This window comes from Talpa europaea, assembly GCF_964194135.1.
Source record: "Talpa europaea genome assembly, chromosome: 1".
In the NCBI taxonomy this organism is placed as follows: Eukaryota; Metazoa; Chordata; class Mammalia; order Eulipotyphla; family Talpidae; genus Talpa; species Talpa europaea.
The window spans coordinates 10,133,690-10,140,824 of NC_140073.1; positions in this window are offsets into that span (position 1 = coordinate 10,133,690).

Here is a 7,135-nt window from a genome sequence, read left to right on the forward strand (position 1 = left end):
AATTACTATTTCCATTAAAAATTCAAGTATTTTAAATTCAAAGTTCCCTGCAGAGGGGTTGTGAACTTACTTCTCAGGATTAGTGAGGGCAGGTTTCCTAGTCTCACTAACAGTCTATCCGGTTTTTCTGGACACACATTTCCATCGTGCTCTGCTGCTCCTGCCTCTGCGCTGGCCGCCCCTTCCCCGCGGCCCTCATGGCTGTTTCCCGCCGTCACTGGACTCCACCCCACAGGCCCCCTCGTGGTCCCCGAGCTCGGCCACCTGCGCCTCTCCTCCCCTTTGGCCGCTTGTCAGGGATGCCCTGTCTCGCCACTGATGGCCACCAGGCGGCGCCCTCCCCGTTATTTTTCACATGGTCCTCACTGCCCTTTCCATTGCCTGAAACACGTCTCTGCCTTATTCAAAGTCCAGCCCGCACATTATTCCGGGCTTGGCCCCGTTACCTCGTTCCTCCTCCCGTTTCCGGCTTTCCTCTCCACCTCTCTCACCCCTCCAGGCGCTTTACCTTACCCATCCCCCTGCCATCATCAGTCTGCGTTTCCCCGCATTACCCCCCCGGGCCACAAGGCGGGGCCACCCGCTCCACCAGCGCCTTCATTACGCGGCCTGGAGCCGCTCTTGGCGCCACCACTTATGGACCCACTCGCGTTTCGGGCCACATTCCCACGATACCACCCCAGTCCACAAGGCGGCGACACGCGCTCGTCTTGCTCTTTTATTTTTGCCTCCGGGAGCCGCTCTTGGCGCCGCCAGTTCTGGTCCAGCTGCTGCCTTGCACTGCGACTTTGCAACGATACCACCCCAGTCCACAAGGCGGCGAGATGCGCCCATCTCGCTCCTTCAATTTCCCTCCAGGAGCCGCTCTTGGCGCCGGCACATCCGGTCCTGCTGGCGTTTCTAGCCTCGATTTTCCCACGATACCACCCCGGTCCACAAGGCGCCGACACTCGCTCATCTCTCTCCTTTAATTTACCTCCGGAGCCGCTTTTGGCGCGGCCATTTACGGTCTGGCTGGCATTTCAGACCGTGATTTTCCCACGATACCACCCCAGTCCATAACGCGGCGACATGCGCTCCACTCGCTTCTTTAGTTTGTTTCTCCCCCACCCCCCCCCAGGAGCCGCTCTTGGCGCGGCCGCTCACGTTCCGCCAGGTGCATTCTGGGAGTCGCAGAGTGATGACGTACTGCCGAGGGCGCGCTTAAAGGGCCAATACTTCAAAGGGCTGCTAAAGGACCGGCCAGAGGCCTGAGAGCGGTGCAGGCCGCGCCGGGCAATGGCGGAGCTGAGAGGAGGGAGGCCCGCGCCGCGGCGCAGGGGAGGGCGGGAGGCTTCACCAGGACAGCGGGACAGAGCAAGTGACGCAGGAGAGGAGACCTGGCCTCACTGTTCCTGGGAAGTAAGTTCGCAACCTCTGCGGGGAGCTTTGAATGTAAAATACTCACATTATCCGTTTTTTTTTTAATCTTTATTTACATAACCGCGGGGACGGGCCGGGGGGCGCGGGAGGGGGCGAGGCCGCCGCAGAGACAGGGCGGGGAGCGCACCGCCGAGGGCGCAGCCGGGAGACAGGCGGGTCTGCCGCGCCCTGGGGGCTGCTCCGAGGCCGGCGGGGATCGACCCGGCGCTGAGGCTGCGGACGCTTCACAGCGCGGCGCTCAGCCCGCTGCGCCACCGGGAGGCCCTAAAATACTTACATTTTCAATGGAAATAGTGATTTTATTTTTGGAAATGACCTAAAGAAATGTTTCCAAATTCAGATTAAAAAATCCTAATGTGTAGGGCCTCCCCCGGTGGCGCAGCGGTTGAGCCTTGGGTTGCTAAGCTGCCCGCAGCCTCTGCAGCGCGGGTTCGATCCCCGGCTGCCGGGGAGGGTCCCGCATGGCGCGCAGACCTCTCCTGCCGCCCGCTGCTCCCCTCAGCAGTGTACTTCGGTCCTTCTGCGTGTTCCGTTCCCCACTCTGGCTCTGGCGAATTCTCTCACCCTCCCGCACTTCTGACTGTACCCGGTGCTTGTTTAACTAAATAAATAAATAAATCTTTAAAAAATATCCATATGTGTAAAAATGTTTACTAACACTTTATTTACAGTAAAGTGATTTGAAACTAAATAAAAAACGCCAGTATATACAAAATTAAATGTAAAAACTAGATACAATAACACTGAATAGTGTTTTTTTAAGATTTATTTTTTTATACAAGCACTGGGTACAGTCAGAAGCGCGGTAGGGTGAAAGGATTCACCAGAGCCAGAGCAGGGAGCAGAACAGGCAGAAGGACAGAAGTACACTTTGAGGGGAGCAGCGAGCGAGAGGAGAGGTCTGGCGCCATGTGGGACCCTCGCCTGGCAGCTGGGGATCGAACCAGCACTGCAGAGGCTGAGGGCAGCTTAGCAACCCAGCTCTCAACTGCTGTGCCACCGGGGAGGCCCAACACTGAATAGTTTTTAATGATATGGAAAGTACTTATATTAGTGTTAAATGTTGACAGTGGAGATTTCTAGCAATGATGTCATTCCACCACAGAAGGAAAATATTAATGAAACATCCTCTCCTTACCCCTTACCTGAGTAGAACACCATGTAAACAACAGCATCGAGTGGACTGTTATACAGCAATGAGAATAAACACTCTAGGTGCATCCAAAATGTGGACTAGTCTTGCCTCCATACTACTGACTGACAAATGAGACAGAAACAACATCACACAAAATTAAAATCACATTTTAATGATAAAAAATGCTGTGATACATACCAGGATATGTAGTGAAGAGCAAAGAAAAAAATTAGTGACAGCCATATAGGGGCTTCCTTATGGAAGATCATATGATGTGATTTTACATTCCTTGACCTATTTAATGGAAGCTCATTTTCTAAGTCTCAAAATACTACCTACCTTCTACACAGGCATTCTATTTCACAATCGCAAATATTGGGGAAAAAAACTAGAAAGGAAACGTGCTAAGTTACAAGAGTATTTTTTGATATTGTTCATCCTGTTTTATTTTACTTTTCTATAATATACAATTTCTATGATATACACAACTCCCTATGATTATCAGGATCAGCAATAGAAGCTGATGAATACTCCATTGGTAAAATTACCTCCTTGCTCCTTGGCAGGGGAAAAATAATTTTTAAAAAGTCTTAAGAATTCCATGTGGTTACAGAAAAACATTTGAGGTTGAAACATGGCCTCCTGCTAGTCACATAGTTGAGGGCAGAGCAGCAGCGCTGGGAGTTAATGTCAAGGTCACCTCATTTTTTTTTTTTTTTTCGTGAGGGGGTTTGGGTTTCTAGCCTGAACCTGTGCTCCGGCTAGCTGTTCAACCAAAATAAACATCCGTTGCCCTTTTTCATCATTTTTAAATTTAGAAATTCTGTGGAATGCACAGCTGTATATAGCTTTAATTGAAAATAAAGCAGTGAAAACAAGACCGTACCTCAAAGTCTGTGCCCTTCCAGCTTCCAAACACAAGAGTCCTGAAAGTTGTCTACACCTACGAGAGGAGCAGGACAGAATAATGAATGGGACCAGGATATTTCATAAAACAAAATTTTGTATAACTGAAAGCTTCTCTCTGTGACTAATTCCTTGCCTTTACAAAAAGAAAAAGAATAGGACAGAATAGAATAGAATGGAATTCCCATGTGCAGCTCAGGCTGTCACAGATCAGTATCAATCCAGTGTCCTGGCAAAGATCATCATTGGTAGTTCAACTGTGGCTTTAACTTTCTGTCTCTCCTAAAGCTCAAACCCTGGTTCATTAAATGGAGACGCCACAGGCAGTAGGAGAGCCGGGGGCATTAAAACGCTCACGTGAACTTTTGTAGTAGCTCCACAGTGGCCTTATTTTAATACCATATCCTCTATAACATGATAAACCAGTTTAATCTTGGGAATATTCTTTCTCCCTCTTCCCCAAATACATCTAATGTGTCTTTGTAGAAAAATAACACCAAGGTGGATTTTTTTTTAATGCTCTGTTTTATGAATGTTCCATAATAGGAAAAAGTAACATATCAGGTGGGGGACTCACTACCTGTATGCAATTTATTTTATTTCATTGCAGTTTCAGGCTAAAGTATTTCTCTCAAAATGAGAAGATACTCGTGTGGGGGAGCCACAAATGAGATGATCTCCAGAGGCGATGACAACATTGATCATGGTTTTTATTAACACGGATTCATTTTTCATTTATGCGTCGTAATCAAAGCTCTCCCATCTGAATGTCACTTACCCGAGCTTCCCGGTCACCCTGAGCTGCGTCAACACCAGGGGCGCTGTTCATTAGCCTGAAACAGAAAATACATCACGGGATTGATTATATGAGCATTTTCAAGCAAAAGAGAAATGGCTGCAGCTGAAGGTACAGGGCATGTCTCTTAGAAAAAGGTTATAAAGAGCACAACAATTGTACAGATCTCCCGCTGTCCTGCTTTGGGGGGCACTCCGTGTCCCTTCCCAGTGACCTGATGCTACACCCCAGGAATCCTACAGGCCTGGTTCCCCTTCCCACTCTTACTCAGTATGACCTGGTCCCACGGGTTCTCAGACTCGCCGCCCCACAGCTGTGCACCTTCTGCCAAAGGGAGCCGCTCCCCTGCACGAAGGTCTCCGCTCCTGGCGAGAGGCTTCTGCCCAGGGAAGGAAGTGGAATCAGATATGGGGCAGCTCTGGACTCGGGGAGCACTCACAGAGCTACTGGGACTTCACCAGAAGAAAGGGGAGGGCAGGAAACTGTGGTTGGCACACCTGGGAGGGGCAGTGCACAGGACAGAGCCCCCAGAGAGGAGGGCAATGCTGTGCTCAGGGTTAGGGCTGAGTTTTGGGTACCAGCAGCGTCAAGTATCCACCATCAACTCCACCCAGGCCCCCAGAGTCATAAAGTCAGTGAGTTGTCTGCACTGTCGGGGAGAGGAGCCGCGCCAGCCGAGAGGTCCAAAGATAGGAGGGTCTCCACTTGGATGTGGGGCCCGCGAATCAGCTGCTCTTTCAGTTCATGACATTGGGGGTGCAGTGAGGGGGGCGGGGAGGAAGGGGGGGAGCAGAGCAGTGGTGAAGTGTGCAGGGAGGGCCTTGAAAGATGGGGCCCTGGAGCCTTGCATGAAGGCACAGATGCCAGGGGGTCCTCCAGGCCTGTGACTGCCTTTGTGGCTCCACTCTGCTCCCCGCCCCCCCACTCCCGGGGTTGCAGAACTTTGTGGCCTCGGTGAGGCTGTTTCTCCAGCTCTTTCTTTGGAGGCCTAAGCTGAAGGCGAGTCCACTGCTCTCAGGGGCTCCCCGACAGGGTGAGATTACAGGAGAAGGGACCCTGCAAGCCAAACACCCGACAGGGAGAAGGGGAGATGCTCCCCCAAAACACGGACCCCCGAACAGCACTTGGGGTCAGCGGGCCGAGGAGGTGCCCCAGTGATTCCCTGATACTCTTGGGGGCACCTGCTCTCCCGTCTCCCTTACACTGGGTGAAATGGGGCTCTCCTCGGGGTGGAAGCAGCGACCCCCCCAGCTGCGCACACCCGGGCACCCACTCTGCCCGCCCCATGCTGGGCCTGGGGCGGGAGGGGGCTCCGCCCGAAAAGTTTACTACGTGCGCCCCAAAAGCCACCCTAAACCCGCGGGAGTGAAAACAGCCCGCAGGACAGAGGGGAGCCCGACCCGGGGGCGCCCTAAGGGCCCCGGGAAGCCGGGAGCGAGCCAGCGGCCGCGGGGTCACGCTCAGGGCCGGGCCCACCCTTGTGCTCCTCAGGGCCCAACAGGAGCCCCAGCCCGGGTCCGCGTCCAGCCCTTCCCGCTGGCCCCGCCCGCCGGGCCAGAGAGTCCCGGCCCAAGGAGGAAGCAGCAGCCCCGCCCGCCCGGCGCTCCCCGCCGGACACGGTGAGCCCCGCGGGAAGCGCCTCCGCCGCCGCCCCCGCCCCGCAGCCCGCGGGCCCCGCCGCCTCCTGAGTCTCCCGGGTCCGGGGCCCGCGCTGCCCGAGAGGGGAGAGGGGCGCGCCGGGGGCCTGTCGGCCTGGGGGAGCCCTGGCGAGGGGAGATGGGGAGAGGGGGGGACGCGGGGGTGGCGCGGTGGGTGGGACTGGGGGTTGCGAGGGTGCCTGGAGGGGGGTGTGGCGGCTGGAGGGGAGACGCGGGGGTGGCTGGGGCCCCTCCCCGCAGCCTCTCGCGTCTCCTGCTCCAGCCGCACACCCAGCGCGGGTTCCCTCCGCGTGCGGGCCCCGCAGAGGCGGGGTTCAGCCGCTCCCCCCACCCCCCGCAGGAGGTGAGCCCCAGGGTCACCTGCACCTGTGGCCCCGGGGTCCCTCCGGGCCGGCCCCGCCCACGCCTCCGCTTCAGCCTCCGCCCCGGAGCCCGCGGGGAGCCGCCCGGGAGGGCCGCGGAGCCGCAGTGACGGGGCCTCCCCGCGGGCTCTCGCGCTCCGGGCGCCCTGGGGACCCGCCCGCCGGCGGGAGAGCGGGCTGGGGGCTGCCGTCAGCGGCTCGGCCGTTGAAGTCCAAGGAAAGTGGGGCGGAGCGGCCCCCCGCGTCCCCCGCCTGTCCTCGCCGCCGCTGTCCTGTCCCCGCGCAGGAGGCGCCAGGAGGCGGTGGCGGGACGGGCGCGGGGGACGGGCCGCGTGACGGGTCTGGCTGAGCGGAGCCGCGGAGGGGCGGGCGCGGCCGGGGCAGCCGCCGACTCCCCCGCGCGGCCCTAAACGCGGCGGCCCCGACAGGTTCCCCGCGGCCCCTCCGTCCCCGGAAACGCCACCGGCGCCGCCCGGACCCGGCCTCGGGCTCCCGACCCCGCGGCGCCACGCCCGGCGTCTGTCTGGGGCCCTCGACACCCCCTTCCCTTCCCAGGCGCTAGACCCCGCTCGCGCCCCGACGCCCCGTCTCTGGACAGCGCGGGCCGGCCCTGGGGAGCCCGCGGCCCTTTCGCGCCCACGGAGCGCCAGGGCGGGTCTCCGGGCTCGGGGCCGACGAGCACCTCACCCCCCCCACCCCGTTCTGGCCCCGGAAAGCTCGGCCGAGGGCGCGGCTGCTCCTTCGTCCCCGATGCAGCGCCCGCCCGGCCCGGGAGCCCGCCCCGCCCGCCCTCGGCGCGTCTGGGGCGCGAGCTGCGCAGTTTATCAGCCCCTGCGCCCCTCCGCACCCCAACATG